Source organism: Leucopleurus acutus (assembly GCF_964270905.1).
Source record: "Leucopleurus acutus genome assembly, chromosome: 3".
Classification (NCBI taxonomy): Eukaryota; Metazoa; Chordata; class Mammalia; order Artiodactyla; family Delphinidae; genus Leucopleurus; species Leucopleurus acutus.
This window is the reverse complement of record NC_139145.1, coordinates 21,706,089-21,733,998: the sequence shown is the minus strand read 5'-3', so window position 1 is coordinate 21,733,998 and position 27,910 is coordinate 21,706,089. Positions and strand designations below refer to the sequence as shown.

The 27,910-nt window shown below is 37.9% G+C and overlaps 1 protein-coding gene and 1 pseudogene across 2 annotated transcripts in view; one reads left to right on the top strand and one right to left on the bottom strand.

The window, feature by feature from the left end:
* Positions 1–27,910, top strand: part of LOC309960011 (UDP-N-acetylglucosamine--peptide N-acetylglucosaminyltransferase 110 kDa subunit-like) — a 235,545-nt gene that overhangs the window by 126,540 nt on the left and 81,095 nt on the right. The gene's annotated exons all lie outside the window — the stretch shown is intronic.
* LOC309960626 (UDP-N-acetylglucosamine--peptide N-acetylglucosaminyltransferase 110 kDa subunit-like) lies at positions 1,121–4,277 on the bottom strand (annotated as a pseudogene). The gene has a single exon. The product of its transcript is annotated as a UDP-N-acetylglucosamine--peptide N-acetylglucosaminyltransferase 110 kDa subunit-like (transcript).

Below are 27,910 nucleotides of genomic sequence, written 5' to 3'. Positions count from 1 at the left end.
TCAGAGCTTTTTACCTATAACATGTTTTTTGATGAAAGTTATTTAATGTACTGGAGATAACTGTGACTTACTGATCAAATATTTGAATACTTATACTTACCTGGGATTTCATTTCTGCTGAAAGAAAAAGGAAGAACAGGACTCACTAAAACAAACAAACATACATTAGAAATGAAAGTAAAAATCTTAACACACACTATCACTTTTGGAAGCAGCATAGAGGGGCAGTCAACGGTAAAACACTGGTGAAATAGGTCAACACTCTAGGCCAAAAATCCATTATTATTATCATCAGTGACAGTACCACAACTGTGCCCTTCAGAATTAATAATCACTCCTAAGAATCTTCATTCGGCACCAGATGACGCGGTTAAGAGAAACACTCTGGGAGGTTTTGAATCAGACTTGGTTTTTTGTTAGCCAAGTTACAGGAGAATTTTTAAAGTGGGGGGAAGGGAAGAAGGAAACGGACCAGGAAAATAATTTAAGCCATCATCTATAAACCAACAAAGCACTGATAGTTCCGAACATTATGTCAGACACTAAAATGACTGATATAAGCTCAAGTGGTTTACACAACCTATAAAAAGACTATACCAGCAAAGTCCCCATTTATCTGTAGAGTTCAGAAACTAAAACAAGGAATATTTTAGCTTAAAAGCTTATCTCAAGAGAATCATACACACTTCACATGAATAAAAATACCTGAAACCAAACATTTTTAAAAGCTCCAATACCCAAAATATAAAGAAAAATATTAATTCAGAAGACTCAATCAATCCATGATAATCACAAAACGGCTGGGCAATCTCTATCTCCCTTCCACACTAACCATCCATCCTATGGAAGACCAAGGGAGATCAGACCTTCCAGACTTACCTTCCAGACCTTCCAGACACCTGGCTGCTGCAAAATTCTATGGAGACTCCTTGTGGAACAGCAGTTTCCCATCTCTTGTGTCTCTCCCTATCATGATCATGATCATGCAGGAAGCAAGTCTGGCTGTGCTATTTCTTATCATTGTCTGTCACCCATCTGCAGCATGGTATTGTACAGATAAGGAAAAAGTAGTTCCCTTTCCCCCAGAAGGTTGAGGCTCAGGTACAGGGTAATTCTCCTGTGCACACAGTCATTATTTAGGCCGACTCAGTGACTTCAACAGGCTTAATCATGTGATCAGGTTTGTTGCCAGCTGCGTAATGCTCCCACATCTGTAGATAGAGCCGCTCTAGGTCCATCGTGTATTGTTTGGTGTTGAACAGAGGGCTAGATGTTCTCTGCTTCCAGACTTTGCCACGAAGTTTCTTCAGGTATTCTAGATCAGTTCCCAGTTTCACAGCTATGTCTTCATATTCTTGTCTATTTTTAGCAATAAGCTCACGACAGCCTAAACAAGTGAGCTGGGAAGCTGCAACTCGGGAAGCAAGAGTCTCTCCTGGCATAGTCACCATGGGTGTCCCTGACCAAAGGACATCCATCCCTGTGGTGTGTCCATTACAGAGTGGAGTGTCCAAGCAGACATCAGCCAGCTGGCCTCTCCGAACATGTTCCTCTTTAGGAGCAACAGGTGAAAAAATGATACGGTTCTGGGGAAGGCCCATATTTTGTGCATACTGTTGAATATTAGGTTCTCCTACTGCTGGAAAACGCAACAGCCACAGTACACTATTGGGAACACGCTTCAGAATATTTGCCCACATCTGCAAAGTAGATGGGTCAATTTTATATAACTGATTAAAGTTACAGTACACAATGGCACCTTCCGGTAACCCGTACTGAGAACGTGTGGTTACAATAATGGTACGGGGAACCTCCTCTCCAGTGGCAGCCTTAATGTTGATCTGGGTAGTTGCCAGTCCATTGCTAAGACTGAATCCATTAACTGTTATCTAAATTTGTCCTCTGTTAATCATTTCAATAACTGCCTCTGCAATAGTATTCATAGGAATGACAGGCATATTAAGAGCCGTATTACTGCTGTCTGCGTTGTCTCCTCCATCAGGACATTTCATCTTGACAATCTGCACATCTGGGAGACTATCAAGAAATGCTTTGAGGTCGATGCCATTCAGCACAATCCGATTGTCATAAATGTGCCCATTGGACTGAAAATCGATGACTGCCTTCTTCTTCAGGTGAGGGAACATATTAGCATGATCACCAATAAAGAAAGTATGGGGCATATAAGCCAGTTTCTCAGAATACTGCTCAGCAACTTCAGCAGGTGAAGTTTCCTGATCAGTGATGATATAATCCATGAAAAGCACGCCACTGGTCCCAGGGTAGCCCAGCCACATTGCCTGAATAGGAGCTGGCCTGAGAGCAAAGAGTTCATTTCGAGCACCCCTGGTATAACCATTCATATTTACAAGGATGTGTATACCATCTTGATGGATGCGATCAGCTGCTTTCCCATTGCATGGAATCTGAGAAAGATCAATGAAATGATGGGCTTCTGCCATCACCTTCGCTCGGAAGTTTGTGCCATCATCTGGGCTCAGGGCATAACAGAATACCTCAAATTTATCAGGATTGTGCATGCCTGGAATAGACTGCATAAGATGAGAAGTAGGATGATTCCCAAAGTCAGAACTCACGTATCCTACACGCAGTCGACCATCACTGAGCTTCAAGTCTTTTGGATGTTCGTACGGTGGTTTATGAAGGACACCGATCTCATCCAAGCAGAGGTTCCCATGGCTCTCAGCAATAGCCTTCCTGAAGCCATGAGAAAGAGGATAGAGCATACTATGATGAGGCTGCACAGAAGGCAACCTATTCTTCTCCAGCTGGTCAGCCACAATGCTGACCAACTTCTTCATTCGCTCATCATAGTCTGTCCAATCACAGACAATCTGCAGGCAATGAGCCAAATCACAATAAGCGTCAGGAAAATCAGGTTCAAGCTTCAGAGCAGTGCGATAAGAAGCAATTGCTTCTGGAATATTCCCTGAATACTTGTGAATGGAAGCCAGATTGCTGTGGGCATCCGCAAGTGCAGGGTTAATCTGAATGGCACGAGTATAACACTGCAAGGCTCCCTGAACATCCTGCATCTCCTTTAGAGTGTTTCCCATGTTACAGTAGGCATCAGCAAAAGTAGGACTGATTCGAACAGCCTCCTTATAATGCATCAGAGCTTCCTGCAGTTTTCCCTGCTGCTGCAATACACTTGCTAAATTTGAATGGGCAACAGCAAACTCTGGGAAGACTTCTAATGCTTTACAATACAAGCGAACTGCCTCTTCAATGTTTCCCTGGTCTCCTTTGATATTGGCTAGGTTATTCAGAGAGTCTGCATGGATGGGACACAGCCGCAGAGCTGTATTATAACAATCTTCTGCTTCGGCAACACTGCCCTTCTCTTCCAGAGCGTTGGCTAGGTTGCAGTAAGCATCAGGGAAATGTGGTTGCAACTCAATAGCTCGCCTGTAGGTGTCTATTGCCAGATCTATCAGGCCTTGCTCATAGTATACACAAGCCAGGTTGGCATGTACCACTGCATGATTTGGGCTCAAGCTTAGGGCACAAAGGTAAGCTGCCACAGCTCTGTCAAAAATCCGTGCCTCTTTCAAGACATTTCCTAAATTGATATAAGCATCCAGAAAATTGGGGTCAAGGGTGACAGCCTTTTCAAAGTGATGAATTGCAAGCCAAATCTCCCCTTGTGCATTGAAAACACAGCCAAGATTACTCCAAGCTACTGCAAAGTTCGGTTGCGTCTCCATTGCTTTCAAATAACATGCCTTGGCTCCTTCCAAGCGACCCAGGGCTTTGAGCAGGTTCCCCAGGTCACTGCGAACACAGTACAAATGAGGATTGCACTGAAGAGCAGAGACGTAAGCTTGTACTGCCCCTTCCATGTCGCCTGCTGCTACCAAAGCGGCTGCCAGGTTAATATAACCATCGATGAAATCTGGTTTGAGATGCAATGCATGCCGGTAATGCTCAATTGCTTCCTGCAACTGCCCTCTTTCCTTGTACACATTCCCCAAATTCGAATAGGCTTCTGCCAGAAGAGGGTTCTGTTTAATTGCCAGAGTACTAAAGTGGGCAGATCTGTCCAGCCTTCGACACTGGAAGTGTAGAGATGAAAGTAATAAAAGTACTCCAGTATTGTCTGGCTCTTGTCTCCACAGCTGCATGCAGTGTCTCTCAGCTGCCTCAAAATCTCCTGCCTGATACTCTCGATGTACCAACTCAGCTAACCCTTGGAAGGAAAGCATACGTTTCGTTGGTTCTGTGCTGTCGGCCACGTTGCCCACAGAAGACGTCATCTGGAGGGTCTGCAGAGAGTGATAAAAGGGGGTAATTGAGTCCCGCTGCCGCCAGTACTGGCAAGAATGTTTCTAGAGGTAGCAAATACGAGGGCAGCAGCCGTACCACTGCTTTGGCAGGCTTAAGCGGCGGCAACAGTTACAGGCACCGAACCTTAGGAACTCTGGTTGGCCATCTACCTCTCACGCTCTTGAAATCTTAATTCCTAACCCTGCCCTCTTCCACCATTTTTCTCCTCATCAGGGAATAAAAATTACCTATACACTTGCCTTAGAAGAAATCAGAAGTCAGTAGTCCAAACACTTTTTAAAATTTTGTTTTCTGTCCAGTTGGAAAGGAAATACATGATTGACTTTACTTCATCATTCATATAATCAATGTGGAAAACATTAGGGCCGTGAATTTCAATACAGTAAGATCAGAAAATTTTAAATTGGCCTTCCCAAACCACTAATAAGTAACCAATGTTGTATATAATGCTAAAATCTTAGAGACTGAGTTTGATATTTTAAAAGTTCTGAAAGGATTAGCTAATTTCTCCTCATCATACCTCTCATGCCTCAAACCTGAGTATTACTTTTTTAAAATTAAATTTATTTATCTTTATTTATTTATTTTTATTTTGGCTGCGTTGGGTCTTCAATGCTGCGTGCAGACTTTCTCTAGTTGTGGCGAGCGGGGGCTACTCTTTGTTGCAGTGCCTGGGCTTCTCATCACAGCAGCTTCTATTGTTGTTCCACAACTCTATGGGTTCCTTTTTAGGTCCTATGAAGAACCCTAGAAATTAGTTCATGGAATTATAAGTTTTTGCAAAATTGTCAAAAGTGAGATATTTTAATTTCCATCAGGTAAGACCAGCGTCTCTTTCTTTGCCAATTTTCCTTCTATCATATTCCGCTATGTTGGATCATATTGGAATGGCCACAGGCTTTTTTGAAATCTGGCTAAGGAGATTTTCTTTTTTCTGTGGTACGCGGGCCTCTCATTGTTGTGGCCTCTCCCGTTGTGGAGCACAGGCTCTGGATGCACAGGCTCAGCGGCCATGGCTCACGGGCCTAGCCGCTCCGCGGCATGTGGGATCTTCCCGGACTGGGACACGAACCTGTGTCCCCTGCGTCGGCAGGTGGACTCTCAACCACTGCGCCACCAGGGAAGCCCTAAGGAGATGTTTTAAGTGAGGCTATTATGTGATTTTCAGACACCGCCATATGTAATTGACTATATACTATCGCATTACAGGAATAACTTCCAGTACTCATACTGACTGCTCTACTGACTTAACCTAGCACAAGACACAGAAGCATAAGGACAAAACCCACCTTACAATATAGCCGTGTCTTGCACTTCACAGCTCTCAAAGCATGTGCGTTTGAAGAAGAAAAAAAGAACTGAAAAGTACAAAACCAGAAGCTAATCTGTGGAAAATTATTTCAATCATCAGGCATGTGAAAGATAAGTCAAAGATTCAGTTCTCATCAATGCTTAGTCAAAACGGAAATTTTCTTCTGTCAAGAATATACTCCAGGGGCTTCCCTGATGGCGCCGTGGTTAAGAAGCCACCTGCCAATACAGGGGACAAGGGTTCGAGTCCTGGTCCGGGAAGATCCCACATTCCGGTGGCCGGTGTGCCACAACTACGGAACCTGTGCTCTAGAGCCCGTGAGCCACGACTATTGAGCCTGCGAGCCAGAACTACTGAAGCCTCCGTGCCTAGCGCCCGTGCTCTGCAACAAGAGAAGCCACCGCAATGAGAAGCCTGTGCACCGCAACGAAGAGTAGCCCCCAGTCCCTGCAAGTAGAGAAAGCCTGCGCACAGCAACGAAGACCCAACACAGCCAAAAATAAATAAATGAATGAATGAATGAATGAATATACTCCATCAACAATGTGTGTAATGGAATGGTATGAATGAGTATTTTATCAGAATCCCTGTAATGCACAAACCTATAGCAGTACTGAAATCAGTAATGCATTTATAATAGTAAATACTTATGAGGAAGTAATCCATAGAGGTTTGCTCAAAGTTAACAATGAAAATTAATGTGACATTATCAATAATAAATTGTGAAGCTGAAATAAACTTTTCTAAACTATTAATAACTAGAAGCAAATTCTAATCAACCATGGTACAAGAAATCTATGTCTAAAAACTACAAAGTTTATTTCTTAAAATTTGATTTCGAAAATACATAAACTGTCGTATGAGGAGGCAGTTAAAGAATATATAGCTAAAAGAGTGGGGGAAAAGTTTTATAGAGACACATCTGGCAGTAGTTCATTTTTAAATGTCATTTTTCTAGATTTTGTGACACCTATAGTATTGATATTTGAAAGCATTTAAAAAATTGTAATTTGAAGATTTGCTACTTCCAGGTAGAATAAAATATTTTGAAGCAAAACAACGTTTCCACTGAGAAAAACAAAAAAAGCCAAATAAAATAGCCAGCATTCAATCAAAAAGTTCTAGACAAACCAAGAGATAGAATCATATGACTAAACTTCTAAGAAAAGAACAGATAATACAAAAATATTTACATAAGATATTGTGTATCTTTATCAGGAAAAGTCTTTATCAAGAAAAGACTTTAAAATCATCAGAATTAATATTATATTTTATTTGTATATTTATATATAGATATTTATATATTTATATAAAGAACTTAAAGATAAAGCCCTAGTTAAGGCAGTGACAACAGTAGCAGTGGGAGTGAAAAGAAATGGTTATATTCAAGCATATTTTGTCAGGAAAAGTCCAAGATCAAATGTCTGACTGCACACATGGGATGGATAGACGGAGTGGGAAAAATCAAAGTTAACTATAGAGGTTCTAGTGAAGATGGGGTTGCCGTCACCCAACCCAAGGGGCTGCGATCATCCCCAAGGTCTAGGAGACTCAAAGGGAAGGTCATGGTCAGAGGCAAAGTTAATTGGTGGGAAAATAAGACTCCCAGTCTCTCCATCTCCTTATACCAGTTTTTTTTGGTAACATCTTTATTGGAGTATAATTGCTTTACAATGGTGTGTTAGTTTCTGCTTTATAACAAAGTAAATCAGTTATACATATGTCCCCATATCTCCTCCCTCTTGCATCTCCCTCCTTCCCACCCTCCCTATCCCACCCCCTCTAGGTGGTCACAAAGCACCGAGCGGATCTCCCTGTGCTATGCGGAAGCTTCCCACTAGCTATCTATTCCTTATACCAGTTTTGTTTTTCTGCTCATATACGTAGCAGCATTTCATTCAAGGGGAATGTCATTGATCTGACTGGTCAAATTAAACAACATAGTTCAAGGCACATTTACAGTGGTTAGTTCCTCCACAATTTAGAAAGTCACATTCATAATTTCCCTCTTCCTACACCACGGAACACATTGGCCATTCCTCCAAAGTTTCCACTCCACAGAGTGGACCAGAGATGACGTTAGCCCAGAACTGAGAGCTTGGCATGAGATGGTGTCAGCCCCATGTAGAGCTCTGGCATAAATTATAACCCAACCCAGCTCTACAGAGAGCTCTGCATGGAATCCTGGGAGTAAACTTAGCCATAATAATGGGATTCTGTTTTTCATTTGCTTTTCTTCCTTGCTTAACTTTCCCTGGCCACTCTGACAAACAAACTTTCAGGCATTCCTGGGCCACTCACTAACTTTATTCCATTTTATGTCATCCAGATTCCCAAGAAAATTACTAAGTATAAGGAGGGAAATTTGGAACATGGTAAGTGTTAGATGCCTGAAATATACAGGTCATTGAATCCAGTTAAGTAGCAAATTATCTGGATCTCAAATATGCCAGTAGAATAACAGACTAAGCTCAATTTAATGTACTCTTACTGGAGACACATGTAAATTCTGGGTCAATTTTGAAAAGGTTAAAAGCACATAGCTGAGATTAAAAGAAAGAAAGGAACACCTGCATGTTTCAGAAAGTAACAGAGAAATTAAATCCAGAGAAAGAAGAGTGGACTGATGTCTGTGGGTTCCGTTCCTTAGTATAGGCCTTATGTAAATAGGGGCTGGAGCTAGAAATCTAACATTACCTTGAGGCCAGGAATTTATAGACTCAGGATGGAACAATATTGAGAAGTTGGTACAGATATCCTACAGAAATTTCATGAGGAACTGCTTAGTCCATTAAGAGGGCCAAGGGCGGTGGTGAGGAAGATTGATATCTCTTGAAAACCTTCAGGTACAGAAAACATCAACACCTCTGAAAAGTAGGCCTGTCCTTCCCAGCGTTGTGATGGCCAGGTTGTCACTAACCTGTAAGGCCCTGTATGAATCAGAAACTGCAAGGAGAGTAATTCAAAGAAAAACAGATGCAGGATGGGTGTGGCAATAAATCCTAGGACCCTATCAGAAACAAAATTAAAACCACTCTAAAGGGAAATTTTAACAAACCAGAGCAGATAGTATCCTAACCAGAATAGAATAATAATTCTGAGGAAGTTACTTTAGTTATTTAAGTAATATTCAATATCCAGAGCAAAATTCACTTAAGTACTGTACTGGTGGAAACTAGGCAGCACTATGGAGACAATAAAAAGGTGTTTACCATCAAAAAACATCAAGGTAAGAAAGATAATGTCTAATTTTTAATTATCCTGTGGTTTATTGAAATCTTTTGGAAACCCAAAATAGAGAAAACCTAGCAGGCAATGAAGACTTAAATCTTTAGAGATTTATCAACTCATCTATAAAAGCTTTATTAATCTCTTCTTTTAATACCACTCCTGAGAGGTATAAATGTGTCCAGTGATAGGGTTGAAGAAGCCTGAGAGAATTTCAATTGTTTACTATTCGTGGTCAGCTATTAAGACCTTTCAGGAGCATCTTGATTTTCATGGCATCATCCAACAAAAAGCAGGATATTTTACAGAAAGTCCTGGTCCACTTTTTGGCTTGCTTTTGTGTTTATGTTTTTGGTTTTCTCACATTGGGCGGTACATTAGGCTACCTATTGCATACTCCCTCATTCATGCATGCATTCATTCAAACAATATTTACTGAGTTGAGATATTTAATTAACACCCAATAAATGATGTTTAGATGAATGAATGCGCTTTTTATCAAAGTAAGTGTAAGTACTGAGAAAAATTACAGAATGTATGATCCCAGCCCCACAAAAGCGTATAATTGTGTTGAGGATATAACATATGCTGTGAAATAACTAATATATCATATTGGACAGTTTCTAAGTTCAAAAATGAGTTTTTGTAAATAATCAGAGCCTAAGGAGGACAAAGAAGGGACAGTTCATTATGGGTTGAATCTATCAATAAATGTACATTTCAGATGAGATTTGAGATTGACCTTAAAGAAAGAAGAGGACTTAGATATATGAACAGAGAACAAAAAAGACATGGTGATAGCATGTGCATGGATAGTGTGGCCAATATTTATGTTCTTCATTAAAGACAGTCAGAGATAACCCAAATGTAACTGTTTCCATGGGTCCATTCTCAGTATCCAAACAAAACGGCAAATCCTATCTTAGTAAAACTAATGAAAAACACAGTCTTTAACAAAGACATTGTGAAGGAAAGGGGGAGAGAAAGGCTTGCGTCCCATACCACACAACAAAACTTATTTAATTATTTGTTTCATTTTCTCCTTCTGAAAATTTCCTCTCCCTCTCTCTGTATGTCTCTCTTCTCCCACCACATCTGGCCACACTCTACCAGCCACCTTTCCAGATCTTTCCAGAACTCTCCTACTTTCATTATGCCACAAGTTAAACATCTCACAGGTCTCCAGGATGCATCCTCATCACTTATTCCACAAAGACAAACAAAGGACACTTCTCAGGATCACATTTCTTGGAAGGAAGAGGTCACGAGGAGTGATTATAAATAATATAAGGTGGAGAGCAGTGACTTAAAATACCATTTTTCCTCTTAGAATGTGAATACAGGGAACTTTGGGAAACTAGAAAATGTAGAAAGGATTCATTGATAATTATTTATTTTCAATGAATAAAATAAAATGTAATAATACGGCTAAACTCTGACAAATTAACTTTTTCAAAAGTTGCTTTCACACACCTTCACTATTGGGATGTTTCATAAACACATCTTTCTTCTTTCTTTGCAGATACTGGCACCAAACTTTCAAACAATAAGAACCTTCCCATAAGTCCCTTGCCAGGCAAGATTAAGGTATAACAATCCAAACAGATTTTTGAAGAAGATAACTGGTTGAAAGCACAGGGAAAGAGCTGGGTTTCTCTTTTTCAACGGTCACATAATGAGTAATGTGGGAATTGGTTTACAAAGTCTCTCTCCATGAGGGGCTAAGGTTAAGATTAGAACTTCTGAGGCCAGAAGAGCAAAATAACTACAACAACACACATATTTTCAAGAGCCGCCCTTTGGATGTGAGGGATTGATTTTTCCCACTCTTTTTTCAGCAGCCCACCTGGTGTCTTTAGTAAATGACATAAGAGAATACAGTGTGGCCAAGAAGGCTTAGATTTCCTTAGCCCCAAGTCAGATATTCTCAAGTGACTGTCCACTCAAATTAAAAAGAGAGATTTACAAGAGGAAACTGGATACAACTGAGTGTACTTTTATTTCAGCCCTTTACCTGAATGTTTTGTTTTCAGTTCTCCACTGAAGTTGCCTACATTAATATATTTTTAAGAACATTTCCTTACGTTGAAGTATTCATTCAGTATATTCATTTACTATAATTGAGAAAAGCCAAATGACTTAGGCAAATTCATTTCTATATTGCCACAGCAGTGTATTGTGAACTAAATGACACCTGGCAGTTGTTTACTCAGATACTAACTCAGTTAGAAGGCAGAACAAGGATACCTACCCATTCAGGGAAGGAAAGGTCACTTAGCCTCTGTAGCTATCTTAGGTCTCTTATCATCACAGTAACAAATTGAAGACTAAAAACCATACAATCATCTCAATAGGTGCAGAAAAAGCTTCTGAAAAAATTCAATATCCATTCATGGTAAAAACTCTCCAGAAAGTGGGCATACAGGGAACATACCTCAACATAATAAAGGCCATATATGACAAGCCCATAGCTAACATACTCAATGGTGAAAAGCTGAAAGCATTTCCTGTAAGATCAGGAACAAGACAAGGATGCCCACTCTCACCACTTTTATTGAACAGAGTTTTGGAAATCCTAGCCACAGCAATCAGACAAGAAAAAATAAATAAATAAAAGGACTCCAAAATGGAAAGGAAAAAGTAAAACTGTCACTGTTGGCAGATGGCATGATACATAGAAAATCTGAAAGACACCATCAAAAAACTATTCGAGCTCAAACATGAACTTGGTAAATTTTCAGGATACACTAGATTTCTATATATAAATTTTGTATTTCTATACACTCACAGTGAACTATCAGAAAGAGAAATTAAGGAAACAATCCCATTTACAATCGCATAAAAAAGAATAAAATACATAAGAATAAACCTGCCTAAGGAGGTAAAAGACCTGTACCCAGGAAACTATATGACACGCGTAAAAGAAATGAAAGATGACACAAACAGCTGGAAAGATATACCATGGTCACGGATTGGAAGAATTAATATTGTTAAAATGACCATCATACCCAAGGACATCTACGGATTCAATGCAGTCTGTATCAACATATTAAGGGCATTTTCCACAGACCTAGAACAAATAATTTTAAAGTTTGTATGGAAACGCAAAAGATCCTGAATAGCTAAAACAGTCTTGAGAAAGAAGAACACAACTGGAGGAATCATGCTCCCTGGCTTCAGACTGTGCTGCAAACCTACAGTAATCAAAACAGTATGGTACCGGCACAAAAACATCCATCACTGGAACAGAATAGAGAGCCCAGAAAGAAACCCATGCACTTATGTCAATGAATCTATGACAAAGGAGGCAAGAATATGCAATGGAGAAAATTCTGGGCTTCCTTAGGGATGGTTTCATCAATTAATTTGTTTTCTTAAATGGACCATACTTTTCCATGTCTTTGTATACCTTGTGAGTTTTTTGGTTGAACATTTGGCTTTCAAATATTATAATGTGGTGTCTATGGAAATCAGATTCTCCCACTTTCCCAGGGTTTTCTTGGCTTTGGATTGTTGAAGGCTGTAGTAGTCTGTTTGTTTGGGGACCTTTCCAAACTAGTTTTGCAATGAGTGTACTCCTTATCGTATGTAGGCACTGAAGTCTCTGTTCCTTTAGTTCATGTTTACCTAATGTTTTGACAGAGATGTCCTTGAATCCCTGCACCTAAGACAAACAAAAACAAATATACACAAGCACATCCACACGCACACTCAAAACCACACACCTCTCCCCATTGTGCAGATTGCTGGATCACTCCTTCAACATTTAGCTGACCTGCACTGAGTTCAGGGCTCAGCCCATGGTAAAAGCTTAGAGACTCCTCTGGTGTTTTCAGAACATGCATCTGATCTTGAGTATGCATGTGGCTTTCTTAATTTCTCTGGACACATGTGTACTTTTTGTATGTTCTAAGTTCCCAAAGAATCTCCCCCAACTTTTGCTCCTGCATCTTATGTGGTCTATTGTATTTCAATGCACAGTCTTCTGCCCCAGCCATCTGTGCTTTGTCAGTTCACCTTGCACTTTTTTTGAGCAATGACCGCTGCTTTTCCAGACTGTGTTCCAGGTTAGCTAAGACAGAGATAAGCATCTTGTGTCAGTCCTTCAGGTAACTCCAAGACAGGTTAGAACAGATACACATAATAATCCGAGAGTATGGTCTCTTCTGCTCCCTCCTGAAGCAGGATTGAGGGTCCCATACTAGGAATGGTCTGCTGCTACTTTAAGACTATCACTGCATTAAGACCCCACCACTTTAAGACCACCACTACACTAACAGTAGATGGGGCAAGGGCAAGTAAAAATGCCACAAAGCTTTCCTGCCATTTTCAAATTGCCTCTTCCCTGGTTCAGTATGTGTTTGGTTGCTGTAAATCTTTGCCTGATTTCAGGACTAAGAGAAACTCAAGGAACGCCACAACAAGAAACAATATAATCAAACTCTCAGATGCCAAAAGACAGAGAAAGAATCTCTACTCCCAAAGGAGAAAGAAAAAACAAATTTGTTACAAAGCAGGGATCCTCAAAAAGATTCATAGCTAATTTCCTATCTGAAACCACGGAAGCAAGAGGCCAGACATATATATTTAAAGTGCTGAAGGAAAAAAATTGTCCACCAAGAATTCTATATTTGCCCAAAATGGTTTCAAAACTTAGGGAGAAGTTAACACATTCCCAGATGAACAAAGGCTGAGGGCGTTTGTTTTACAACTTCCTAACACTGCCCTATGAAAAATGCTAAATTGAACCTTCAGCTTGAAATGAGAGGACACTAGACAGCAACTCGAAGGTGTATAAAGAAATAGAAATCTCCATGGGCAGATACTAAAGCCAGTATTGTGCTACTGGCTTGTAACGCTAGTTTTCATTTCTTACATGATTGAAAAAACAAATGCATAAAATAATCATAAATCCATGTTATTGGGCTCACAAAGTATAAAGGTGTAATTTGTGACAACAATAATGTAAGGAGGAGGAATGGAACTGTAGAGGAACAGAGTTTCTGTGTGCTATTGAAGTTGGTTCCAATTCAAAGGATATTGGTTGAACTTTAGAAGGGTAAATGTAATCTTCTTGATAACCACAAAGAAAATATCAATAGACTATATGCAAAAAGAAATGAAAAAGGAATCAAGAGTTCACTACAACAAAATCGGCTAAGCACAGAAGAAGTCAGTAATGGAGTAAATGAGGGGCAAAAAATGCATAAGACATACAGAAAACAGCCAGGAAACAGAGAGAATTAAGTTCTTCCTCATCAGTAATTTTTGAAAAAGTGGATTAAGCTCTCCAATAAAAAGATAAATATTGGCAGAATGGACCTTAAAAACATCCATAATCCAAGTATATGCTGTCCGCAAAAAACTCACTTGATTTCAAGAGACACAAGTTGGTTGAAAGTTAAAGCACAGAATAAAATATCCCATGCAAATAGTAACAAAAAGAAATAAAGAGAGAGAAAGAAGAAGGAAGGAAGGAAGGAAGAAAGGAAGGAAGGAAGGAAGGAAGGTAGATAGATCTGGGATGGCTATGTTAATATCACACAAAATAAACTTTAAATCAAAAACTATCACAAGAGGAAAAGGAGGCCACTATATGTTGATAACAAGTTCAATCTATCAAGAAGATATAACAACTATAAACATATATGTACCAAACATCCCCCAAATATGTGAAGCAGACATTGACAGAATTGAAGGAAGAAATAGATACTTCTAAAATAATAGTTCGAGATCAATACCTTGCTTTCAATAATGGATAACACATCTAGACAGTAGATCAGTAGAGAGGTAGGGGGACTGAATAACACATTTAACCAACTAAACCTAACAGCCATATATAGATCACTCCACTCAACAACAGCAGAATACACATTTTTCTCAAGTACACATGGAACATTCTCCAGGAAAGACCATATGTTACGCCACAATACAAGTACCAATACATTGTTAAGAAACTGAAATCATACAAAGTATCTTCTTTAGCCACAGTGAAATGAAGGTAGAAATCAATAACAGAACCATTGGTAGCCATTTCCCATCATGCCTGCCACACATGATATAAAGCAATGAAGGGAAAAACATACTTGACCATTTAGAAAAGTGGGAAAGAGGACATACCATTGACACAGAGTGTGTGCTGTTTCCCGTTGTCAGGGATAGAAATAAATTAGCATCATTTATTCATTAGTGTGTTAATTTCTTGGTCAATCATTGCACAGCCAGTGTTTCTGCCTGATGGGAAGTTTTCCTATACTCAGTGTTGAGTGGAGACAACCTTGAAAGGGACATTTAAAAGGATTATACTGTGATGGGCTTAGCAGTACCCTTCCTCCTATGCCAGTATTTAGGCTGGGGTATTTCCATGCAGTGTGTACAATCGTAGGCCCCAGGTCACCAGAATTTAGTTGGATTCGTTTTGTTAATACATTCCCTCAGTACTTTGTCTTTTATTTGACTGGCGCATTTACTTCATTCTTTATTATCACTGCGAAACAACTTTGTTTCCTGTTCAGATGCCAAAAAGTGGATATCAATACCTCCTGAGTTTTACACATCACAGGTCTGTTTTACATATCAGAGACAGAGACAGCAACTATTTCCAATGACTTTGAGACATGCTTTGAAAATGTGATTAACACGTGGAGTGTTGAAATGTGTGTCGAGCTCATTATACTTGCTCTAAAAGGTTTCAAACTGCAAAGATTTAAAAATCTTTATCTTTGAATAGTTTTCCTGTGCTGTCCCTTTGTGTCAGACTGTTAATGTGCAGTCTGGCACCTTCAAATAACATGGCTTTGTAACCAATTATTTACATGTTGTTTTATCCACAGAGAATCTTTTTTTTAATAAATTTATTTATTTTTGGCTGTGTTGGGTCTTTGTTGCTGCACATGGGCTTTCTCTAGTTGGGGCAAGTGGGGGCTACTCTACATTGTGGTGTGCAGGCTCCTCATTGCTGTGGCTTCTCTCGTTGCGGAGCACGGGCTCTAGGCGCTAGGGTTTCAGTAGTTGTGGCACGTGGGCTTCAGTAGTTGTGGCTCAGTGGCCCTAGAGCACAGGCTCAGAAGTTGTGGCGCACGGGCTTAGTTGCTCCGCGGCATGTGGGATCTTCCCAGACCAGGGCCCGAACCCATGTCCCCTGCACTGGCAGGAGGATTCCCAACCACTGTGCCACCAGGGAAGTCCCCACACAGAGAATCTTAAGGTCAAAACATACAACTCGATTAACTACACTTCCTCCTGTTCACATTTCCCTCATCTTTTCTTCATCTTCTATGTTTCCTTGGCCCTGTTTATATTAAGTGCTTTTGCCATTATATTTGATTGTCTGTATTCCGGTGAGTTACCACAATGCTTTATGAGATATGGTAGGATATAAATGCATTTAGGTAATATATATATATATATATATCTATATCTATATCTATATATATATATATATGTAGTTTGCTTGAGTGCAGTGTTTTTTGTTTTCTGTATTGAATTCATTAGCATGGGTCGGTATAAAATTTAGCATAGGTCAATATGTAATTTGTAAACTAATAAGGTCTTAAAAGTGAGGAATTAAGTGTTTTAAATTTAATTATTTATTGTAAAGAGCAGAATAGCATACATCAACAGGTGCCTAAGGAAAATTTGTATTCTAATCTGGAACTCTCATGAACACTTTTTTTTCTTCTAATGGTATGATAGTAGGCCATTTGATTATTTCTATTTTTAATGGCTTTAACTTTAGAACAATGAAATATTCGTAAAGTTTAAAAAGTATTTTTCTTTATTTGATGCGGGTGGGATACTGGAGAAATGAAAGGTCAAACACCTATTGAGGAATCCATACTTGTCTATATATTGTGTACTTTTATTTCAATAACTGATTTAAAATTCCTAAAAGGATGCTATAATAAGTTATTATGCCATTTTACAGACTGAATTAAGTGAATTTCAGGGAGGTATGAAACTTGCCTAATGTTATCCAGCTGCCAAGCGGTAGGAGTGAGAATTAAATCCAGGTATACCTATCGCCAAAGTTTCTGCTCATCTCTTTACATCATCCACTTTTAATAGCCAATGCTTTCCTGCTTACAAATATGACTGAGGTTTCCAGACAGTCAACATTCCTTTGTAATCAGATAGAAAAATTACTGTTGATTCTCTAAAGACATATTCGTTTTCCATTAAGTGACTTTAGTTGTTCAAATGATACTTCCAGACAGTAGTAATCACACAGTTGGAGACTAAGAACAGAACTCAGGGATGTGTCTAGCAGTCAGTAAAGACCAACTGGGCTCACTGATGATATTTACGGTCATTTCCTCTAGACTAATATAATCTTATTAATAAGACCCTAATAATTCACAGTACTGCCCTTGCCTGATTGTTTGTTCTTCTCCCTCTATCACTCTCTCTTTCCCCATATTATTATTATTTTTGGCAATTTTTGGTGAATTAAATTCAGGGATTAGTATTCAGGAGTACTAGTCACAAAAGCAGAGAATCTTAGCTCACCAAAGGAAGAAAATAGAGAAAAAGTATAAATTATATGAATACACACACATACACACATGTGCCAACTATATGCTGCACTTCTCCAAAATCTATTCAGTATCTGCACATTTACTGTATATTAGCAGTAAGACCAGAAATGAGCGTAACGCTCTGTTTACAAGGCACAGAAAACAGACCCAAATATGGAAATTACTAGCAATGAGAATGGGGAAGAAAGACTACAACAAGGAATGTAGATGATATTTTTGTTTCCTAGCTATGATGCCAAATATTGAACTTTCAACTTGAGACAAGGAGGCCATAAAAAGTTGTATTAGTTTCCTAGAGCTGCCATGACAAAGTACCAGAGACTGAGGAGGTTAAACAACAGAAATTTACTCACTCACAGGTCTAGAGGCTAGAAATCTGACATAAGATGTCAGCAGGATTGATTTCTTCTCAAGTATCTCTTCTTGGTTTGTAGATGCCATGTTTTCCTTTTGTCTTCACATGGTCTTCTCTCTGTGCATGTCTGTGTCCTAATATTTTCTTTTTATAAGGACACCAGTCATTGGATTAGAGCCCACACATTTGACCTCAGTTACCTATTTACGGGCCTTATCTCCAAATACAGTCATATTACGAGGTATTGGGGGTTAAGACTTCCACATATCAACTAGAGCAGGACACAATTCAGCTGATAATAGAAGATAAGAGTAATTTAAGCAAGTAACTAACTATTGTTTACAGTGAGTTGCTTAAGGATATGAATTTACTCAAGAAAAACAAGAAGAAATTACATAACACTGTACGTTATACAAAGATATTAAATTAATCATCATAACATCCTGTGAGATGGGCATTAAATTAGACTAAGCAAGATGAAGCAACTTATCCAGAATTGTATAGTTGGTACTTTCCAGAATTTAAACCAAGTATTTTCCCACTTCCATTCTACGTTATATATTCCTTTCATTATTTGAAATGAATTTTGAGTCTTCATTTTGCTTAGTTTCTGAAGTTACATGGGGATAGAGTGGAGTTGGATATTTTCAGTGACATTCACACATGGGGAAGGAAATTGAGTGCAGAAGCTTCAGCAATGTTTCCATGGAGAACACTAACAACAGAACCAGAAACACCATTATCCTTTTGGTTCAGTGATCTTTCCTGAAGCACTACAAGAATCAATTTTAAGAAGCCCAGTGTTTTCCAAACTTTCACCAATGGGCTCTGTAGGGTCCTCTAACAGTATCTAAGAGACTAACTAGTTTCACATCCCAAGCCACTTAAGACAAGGAGTTCTGATTGTTCTCTGTGAGGAAATCAAGTGACAATCATAGCTGGTGATTTAGGATAGTTTCTTCAGGGCCCAGGCAAAACCTAATACACAGTAATAATCATTGTTAACTGCATCTTTGACAAGGATTAATCAGGTATCAAAGAGGTCTATAAATTGGGAGAAATTATGATCAAAGAGAAACATAGACCACAGATATTTAATTAATGCTCAATTTTTTATGAGTTTAACTTTGGTTAACCTAATTTTCCTTCTTCTAGACAATTTCCAATTCATCTCCACAAACAGACCAGAATAATCACCTTCCAATACAAGATTTATTGTGTTGCTTTAATTTAAAGCATACAGTGACTTCTACATTCACTCCACCAAGTTTTGCCAGGAGAGAAAAGGAGACGTGATATTTTGTCTTGAATTGGATATGCCACCATACTTGACTTAGCTCATCCTACTGGAAGCACTTTGAGGGCAGATTCTACAGTCTTGTCTTACATCCTCTATGGAATCAAGCCAAGGGAATCACACACAGTTACAGCTGGAAAAACATTTGTTCTGGGTTAATACTTTTAGCCTTTACCACCAAGACTTTATCACCAAGACCCATCTTTACAGTCTCTAAACAGGAGACCTTCTTGCCTTCCCTTTTCATATTGACTAGGAAGGTAAAGGGAAGAACTGAGTAGTACCCAAAGTCAGCTAGCAGCCAGCACAGATAAATCATCTGTGGAGATATTGTTTCTTTCAAAAGATATAAACATAAGAGGAAGTCCTAGTGTTTGAAACAACTGTGCATAATAAAATTCCATGAAAACCTAGAAATCCAGATGCAGATCAGTAACATATTGGTTAAATAAGCTGTTATGTTCATGCAATGGACAAGTGTACATACATTAAGAAGAACGAGATACTCTTTTCTATGAGATTCTCTTTTCACTGAACTCATCAGTGCTGCAACACAATGTTACATAATACTTTTTCTTTAACATTATATCAGGCATCCTCATCTTGTCCTGCATTTATTGCCAGTGTTACTAAAGTCTATCACTTACCTCTTTCTCTTTTAGACATATAATTTCTTCTTATTTTGGAAGCATTCATCAATCCCTTTTTTACTCTTTCTTTTAAATTACAAATGAATATTGAATTTTATAAAATATCTTTTGGGGGATATTTCAATGATTGTATACTTTTGCTCTCCTTTGACCTTGTTATATGGTAAATTATATTTTGTTATTTTATATTATGCTATTTATTATATATTGTATTCTGTTTACTAATGACATTTATTATATTATAATTTCATTATTTTTAAGGTAGCATTTTGTTTTAGATAGACAAAACAACCAGTGGAATAGGAAGCATCTTAAAATTAGATGCAAGAGCGTAAGGGAATTGAGATTAAAATAAAATTCACATTCTGGATCAGTAGCAAAAATTATTCAACAAAAGTGGGAAAATATGGCTATCATAGAATTACTAAATTCTAGATACAGCAACCAGTTAAAAGTTAAAAAATAATGAAAGTGTAAAACTATCAGAAACCTGGGAGACTTGAAATAAGTTATTCATGAGGAATACCTTTCTAAGATACAAAGAAAAAAAGGATACATTTAATTATATAAGAATTAAAATTTTCCTCATGGCAAAATGCACTACAAAGGTCAGAAAACAAGCAAAAGAAATTGGGAAATATATTTAGAAATGGATATGCCTTCTTTACAACTTTTGAGAGAAGCACATGTTTCTTTTTCCTTTAACCTGTTATGTGGGTATTAATCTATAATGTAAGTGCATGGTTCCTTTCCTTTAACCTGTAATGTGAGATTTAATCTATATGGTAAGTGCATGGTTCCTTTCCTTTCATCTGTAATGTGAGTGTCAACATGGGGCACTGTTTCCAAGCACAGACTTTGGATGTTCCTGTACTGGTCCCGTCACTGACCATCCACAAAAACTTACAAATGTTGCTTTACTTTCCTGGGGCTTAGAGTCTTAGCTAAGAAATGGAAGCAAAATAGAACTTTCCCCCAGGGATGATAGAAGGTTTAAAGGAGTAAATATGTAAGTGACTTGGCACAGTGCCTAGTACAAGAGAGATCAATATAAGTACTTCCCAATTTGTTAAAGAGACACATGAAAGAAATAAAATGTGGTGATTTCAATCTATTGATATATATTCTTGACATTAAACTACATTGGATGACCTAACTTGCTCGTGCTTTTTCTTACTCTAGTGAACTTGGGTAGCTAATAGCATAGTTTAAAATTTTTCCTTTTATATTTACAAGTAAATTTGACCTGTAAATTTCTTTTTCCTTACAGTCCTAATCTATTTTCAGTATTAGGATTATATAGACTTCATAAGATGAATAAAGGAGCATTCTTCTTTGCTACTCCCTAGAAGTTTTTCTTTGTTAATATTGATGTTATCTGTTTAACAGAAGTTTGATAGAATTCACCTCCCAAATGATCTGGCCGGGTCTGGTATTTTCTTGGTGAAAGCTTGTAAACTATTGACTTAATTCCTTTACTGGTGTAAGAACTCCAGCTACAATTTTCCGCTTGTGTCAGTTTTGGTAAACTTTAGGAGCTAGGAAATTGTCCACTTTACAGAAATGTTCAAATTTACTGGCATTTCATATATTCTCTGTTTGTACTCTCTGCTATAACATTGTCCTGATTCTTTCTGTATATTGTTTAGTTACGTTTTTGTTTTGCTTAATCAAAGTTTGTTTTTTTAAATCTTTTCAAAGAATATTCTTTGACTTACTAAATCACCTCAATTTTATACTTTTTTCTGTTTTATTAAGTTCTGCTCATATCTTTACTGTCTATTTTTCTATGTTCTCAGGGTTTATTGTTTTACTCTTCTGATGTCAATTAAAACACTTGGTTATTAATTTTAATAAATCTTTTGACTTATAAACAGTTGAACTTTTTGAAGGTTCCAGCTTAGTTGTACGTATCTAAGGGTCAGCTCCTCCTCATAGTTGCTGGCCTAAGGCTTAGTTCACCCTATAGCCATGTATATATTGACATTTTTTCCCCTCGACTTTCTGTGTTTTGCTACTTCTCACTTTTCTTTGCAGAGAAGCCCTTTGAAATACCCTTAACTTATTTTACAGCCAATAAGTCTTTAAAATACTGTGTATTTTTTAAGATAAATCAACTTATATAATTAGGCAGGAAATCTGACCTGCCATATTTTTAAAAACAGCATAATTTCACTCTTCTCCACGATTAATCTGCTGTATTACACGACCTTCGAGTTTTTAGCTTTAACAATGACATGTACTCTAAAAATGTTTGAAAGATCCTACCCAGTCTTTTAAAACATCCTTGCTCCTTGTTTCAGTTCTAGTTTTATGTATATTTTCTGCCTGGCACCTGATTATTCCAACATCTGATGGATGGCCTTGGGAATCTAATTCTGCTATTGATTGTTTTTGCTGATTCTCTCCACTTGTAGCTGATTTCTTCATTATTGTGTAAATTTAGATCATGAGCTCACGTTTAGCTAAACTTTATCTGTGGGAACGCTACAGGCCTGTGTTGAAGGTCTACCTCTCCAGAAAGGGTTTAGTTTTGTGTTTGGAATACCACCGATTTGGGAGCATTGTAAATTAATTTCTTAGCTTCTGTTTGCAAGACCGCAAATAAATTTGCAACCCAAACACTGTGAACACAGATCTGCGGTTCAGAATTCTCAAGATTTCCTACCTGTTTCCTACCCAGAGCAGAGGCCAAGAGAATTTGCTCTTAGTCTCCCTTTGCCAGCAGATATTTTTTTCTCCTGGCACACCCTTTCATTAAAGGTGAAGCCAGGGATAGATAGCTTTAGTTCTAACTTCCCATCTAGTAGGGATGGAGTCTTACCTCCTGCCTCCCATGTGGTCATGGCCATTTAAAAACAAGTCTCTATACCGGGTGTGTCATTCAATTACGGCCTGTATTCCAAATCCAGACAGCTGCCTATTTTTTATGGCCTATGAGCTATGAATAATTTTCACGTTTTAACTGGTAGCATTTTAAATGGTTACCTAAGTACCTAAATAATATCCTCAATTTTGCCTCTTTGGTCTACAAAGCCTAAAATATTTGCCATTTGGCTCCATAAAAACAGGAGTTCCAGCTTCTGTTCTAAGCTATCAAGATCTTCAATCCACTCTTAATAGAGCTATCACTCTCACACATGGACCACCCTTCCTTCATGGGTCCTGCACATTTCGACTGCACACTTCCAAAATCAACCACGCACTTAAAAATAAGTTGTGTACATTTAACCTAGCATACCTAACCCTTTTCTTTTAGGAGAGTTTTTCAAGTAATCTTGCCCACCGTATTCTTCAGAACTTCATTAATAATGGCAAAAAACTGGGCTTACCTGGTGGCGCAGTGGTTGAGAGTCCGCCTGCCGATACAGGGGACACGGGTTCGTGCCCCTGTCCGGGAAGATCCCACATGCCGTGGAGCGGCTGGGCCCGTGAGCCATGGCCGCTGAGCCTGTGCGTCCGGAGCCTGTGCTCCGCAATGGGAGAGGCCACAACAGTGAGAGGCCTACGTACCAGAAAAACAAACAAAAAACAAAAAAAGGCAAAAAATTAAAACAACTTAACATTCAACAAAAATGGGAAATGTTCATAACAATTATAGAAGAACATACAGTAGAAAACTATAAACTGTTATTGAAAGAGTGAGACATAACCTTTTATTCTTAGAGAACTATGTTTATTTAGGTCCCTTTTGTTTAAATAAGTGTATTTCTGTGTATGTATGTATACAGTCATGTATTTATATACACATACATTATTTGTATGATATATTTATATAAGCATATGAAATACATACCTATACACATACCTTTGATTTATATTTGTATACATACACAGGAATATAATTATATATTATATATTTATATACATTGAACTGAAAACTGGTAGTATACATATATATCGTGTAGAAATGTGTGTCTACGTGCATGTGTAGAAAAGCAGGTTGAGAGATATGGAAGCATGAGTTAGACAGGGTTCAAGATTTTAAAAGTAGTTATGTGTAGGTAGTGAGGTTAAGGCCCATTTGATTGAAAATATTGCATATTTTTACATCAATTGTTATGATGACCAGATTCCTATGTAAATAAAATTATAATTAGCTATACATACTCGTATGTGTAATGTATAACCAAAAGATATATAGTTTTATATATGTATTATATTTATATTATATAATACAATTATACTAATACATTATATATTGTGTTATATAGAATATATTAACTATAGTGTATTATATCAGATAATAATAATCATATATTTATATATTATGATATAATTGTTTTATAATCAATATTACAGGATATATCATATTAATATTATGAACATATTAACGATATAAATACATTTCATTACTCATATATTTTGTCTATAATATAGGCTAGGCAAAAAAATATATTAATATAATACATAACTGTTATACACTAATATAAATATTAGTATATTACATTTATACATCAATATAATATTTAATATTGGTATATTTATATTATTTTTAATATATACATAGCTAATGCTCTTTAAAGCCATCTGCTACAAGTAGAATAAGACCAGGAGTATGGCCAAAGCAAATTGTAAAAATATTAGATTACTTATATTCATTTATATGTCATTTTCCTGGAATCTGCATCTGGCTACTAGAGAGGACACACAGCAAAATCAACAAAAAGTGCCCAGGACATAGGATCCTTTCTTCATTGGAACCTCAAAGGAAACACAGTGCTATTCAGTCCCCCTTCAAAGAGCCAAGAGCAAACCTTGAAGCACCCAGTAAAAGCCAATTCAAACAAAAAAGCTTTTCCACTTAAACTGGAAAACGTTAAGTTCCCAAGAGACCCCCTACATCAACCACTGAAGCTCATTTGGCAGTAAAAACCGAACAACAAGAAACGCAAAACAATAGGTGTTTTACCAAAAACACAAAAAAGCAGCTAATTAGTGTCTTTCCTGTTTGAGAGAAGGGGGTGGGAAGTGGGCAGAAGACCTCATAGGAAAGATAAAAAGAAAAGGAAAAGGAAAATAACACTTTCCAGTTTGACACTCAAGCTGTCTTCTGCATCCATTTTGTCAAGACCACCAAGTCAATGTGGAGGCTTTTTCCTCCTTCCCTTTTCTTTTCATGAGACCGATCACAACCAGCACTGCAGATTCCATCCAATTAAGGAATGCTGTTGCCTACAGGTGTGAATGAGCTGTGAGTAAAGTACTGAAGTAGAGGACACCTAAAGTGAAACGATTTCATGAATGTCCACGTGGCTGAGCAGCAAGTTAACCTTTCATAGATGTGCTAAAGAAGAAGAGTTGGGTTTTATTTTATTTACTTTTCCCTGGACTGTGTTGAATGACTATCATCGACAAGTTCAGGCTACTTTTTGCTGAGGATTAATGCACTGGGAGAGCTGAGAGAACACTGAACAGTAGAGCTGTCTTTTTCTTGACCAGTTCACCTTAGTTTCCCAAAGTCTAAGTCTTTCCCTAATTCTTTCTCCTTTTTATTGTAGTAAAATGAACATAACACAAAATTCACCATTTTGATCATTTTACAATTCACTGTACCATTCAGTGGAATTTACTACTGTCACAATGTTGTGCAACTATCACCACTGTCCAACTACAAAACATTTTCATCACCCCAAGAGGAAACATACACCCATTTTGAGGAGTCATTCCCTATTTCCCTCTCTTCCAAACCCCTGGAAACCACTAATGTATAATATTTTCCGTGTGTATGGATTTGCCACTGCTGGACATTTCATATAAATGGAACCATACAATATAGAGCCTTTCGTGCCTGACTTCTTTCACTTAGTTGCATCCATGATGTAGCATGTATCAGTAATCCATTCACTTTTATGGCTGAATTCCCTGATCCTGTTTTCTTCATACTGTTTGAATACAAAATTTAAAATAAGTTGAGAGTGAAGCTCTGTTTTAAGGGCATATCTACGAGGCCAATTCTTTTAAAGAAGGTGAAAAGGGAGATATTGTTGTGAAATGATAATCGTTGAGAAGCCTCAGCCAATTTGATAATGAAAAGTTTGGGAAATGTTGCAAAAAATTATCTGCTTTATATTAAAAGCCTTTTAAGCAAGGATTCAGGAGATTGTCTTTTTCTTGCAGGTAACTTAAATGAGTCAGAAGGAAATAACTGCGCTTTAAAACAGATTTTGAAAGGATTCTATTTATTCTTAATAGACGAATGGGAGTACAGGTAGTTCACATCCAATATGGACTCCCTGTGCAAACACTGTTTATCGTTTTAGCCACCACTATCGAATTATATTTCTTGAGAGTAAGGCAGCTCAATTCCTGCATATTACTTTTTTTTCCTGCATATTACTTTTTAAAATTCATCTATCAAATCCATTAATACAGTATAAACAAGAGATGTTCATGTTTCAGTGCAGTTCAAATATCAGGTATAAAGAACCACCAGCAAGAAAAAGAATCCTGTATCTCTTGCCAGAATGTGGTCAGCTCTGGGGTGCTTTGCTAGCTGAAACACATTTTCATTGTTAAGAGGATAGAGGCTGTTTAAGAGGGATGAGAGCCAAAAAATGTTAACTACGTGTATGTGTTAAGAACAGTGCTAGGTTATCTCATATTCTATATCAGCCAAGGCTCACCATTTTACATATGTGAAAAGCGAAGTTAAAAGTGTTTTAGTAGGGCTTCCCTGGTGGTGCAGTGGTTAAGAATCTGCTTGCCAGTGCAGGTGACGCGGGTTTGAGCCCTGGTCCGGGAAGCTCCCACATGCCACGGAGCAACTAAGAGCATGCGCCACAACTACTGAGCCTGCACTCTAGAGCCCGTGAACCACAACTACTGAAGCCCACACACCTAGACCCCGTGCTCAGCAACAAAGAGAAGCCACCACAATGAGAAGCCCGCGCACCGTAACAAAGAGTAGCCCCTGCTCACCGCAACTAGAGAAAGCCCGCGCATGGCAAGGAAGAGCCAACGCAGCCAAAAATAAATAAATAAATCTATTTTTTTTTTAAAGTGTTTTAGTAACTTACTAAAAGGCACGCAATCAGTAAATCTGAGCAAGAATTCAATCCCAAATCTGTCACACTGAAGTTTAAGCTAATACATGAGATTAATAAAAACAGCACTAAATTAAAAGTTCAGAGATATTTTTAATTTCATACTCTTTCACTAACGCTCTTTGGAGATAAATCATTTCTTTTATATGGGCCTTAGTTTTCACAACTATAATAGTTGGAAGCTTGACTAGATGATCTGTATGTAGTCTTCCAATTCTAAAATGTTCCACTCATTTGGATTCCTACAATAATTGCCCTTGCAATACATGCATGCTGCCACCAAGTAGCCGTACAGACTATTAGTTCCTTTTATATCCCTAGTGGGGAGTGCATTTTGACATCAGACTTACCGGTCAATAGTACAACCTGTTACTATAACTATAAAATAACAAAATAATCTGGTATTATTTCCTGTAAAGCAGAAGCTTTACATTGTCTGTGCATCATATCAGAATCACCTGTAGGTTTGTTTGGTTGTGTTTTAACATCTTTATTGGAGTATAATTGCTTTACAATGGTGTGTTAGTTTCTGCTTTATAACACCTGTACGTTTTTAAACATAGAGGAAATCCATAACCCATTGAATGAGAATTTTCAGAGACAGGACATGGGCATCTGGATTTTTGGGCTCCCATCATCCGTTTATTTTATTTTATTTTATTTTTTGCCTATGTACAATATTTGTCACATCCTCTTGAATCTTTAAATGTTTCTTTTTGTTTTAAAATTTTAGAATATTCCATAATCTTCACCTACTTTTCATAAGGTGTTATCTGTTATGTTTATTCGATCTTGTTCTTCTCCTGGTTGTCTTCTTTTTTTCCTTTTTTTTTTTTTGGCGTGGGGGGGGCCCTGCCTCATGGCTTGCAGGATCTTAGTTCCCTGACCGGGAATGGGACCCCAGGGCCCCAGCAGTGAAAGTGCCAAGTTCTAACCACTGGACCACCAGGGAAGTCCCAAGACTTCTGTTTTAAATGACTTTTTTCCCCACTCTAATTCATTCCTGGGATCAGTTTCATGTTTGAACATTAAACCAACCTTGCATTACTAGAATAAAGCTACTTTGATTGTGATATATGATTGTTTTACATACCATGGATACAGTTTGTGCTTCTGTTTACACATTTTGCATGCATGTTCAAAAGAGAAACTGGCCTGTGATTCTATTCTTGTAATA